Consider the following 710-nt stretch of genomic DNA (forward strand, 5'->3'; position numbering starts at 1 on the left):
TATCCAAACTGGGATACGAACGTGAAAAGCAGAGGAGGGTTCAGTCAGTTCACAGGTTAACAGAGTCACTTTAACCTAAATTTGTCACATTTGTCCAAAATAGAAAGTGCAGCATGCAAGAGTGTGACTGTCTGTTTAGCGGTGTGCTGCTCTCTTCTGTTACTTTGTTATTCGAGTTGAACCTTATCCTCTCGTGTCCAGTCATCTCCTTGACAACACCCAACCAATCAGCCACACACACACACACACACACACACACACACACACACACACACACACACACACACACACACACACAGTCTTTGTTCAAAATAAAGGTCCACTCACTTGATGTAAACTTCATTTAGTTAGCTGAACTCTCCTTCTTCCTTGGGTGCTTTTAGCTGCTTCTCTGGTTTAAGGCTAAGTCAGTACAGTTATGTGCTTAACCAAATCTTACATCATTAGATACACGTTAGATACACTGCTGTAGAAACATTTAATCACAAATCATGTGTTTCACAAGAAAACACACTGGAACAGTAATTATATCCAGTTGTAAATGGGCTGGTCCTTATGTAGTGCTCTTTACAACTCAACAACTTCTTCAACAGGTTTGACCAGCCCACAACCCCCCCACCCTCACCTTCACTACAGAGTCCAATCCCCACTCTCCTACCTCCCTCGCTTCCCCCCCTTCCTGACACCATGACACCCCCCTCCTCCAATCC

This window comes from Diplotaxodon limnothrissa, linkage group LG5 (assembly GCF_057381915.1).
Source record: "Diplotaxodon limnothrissa isolate DT_005_m linkage group LG5, D_limnothrissa_male_GT1.1, whole genome shotgun sequence".
Classification (NCBI taxonomy): domain Eukaryota; kingdom Metazoa; phylum Chordata; class Actinopteri; order Cichliformes; family Cichlidae; genus Diplotaxodon; species Diplotaxodon limnothrissa.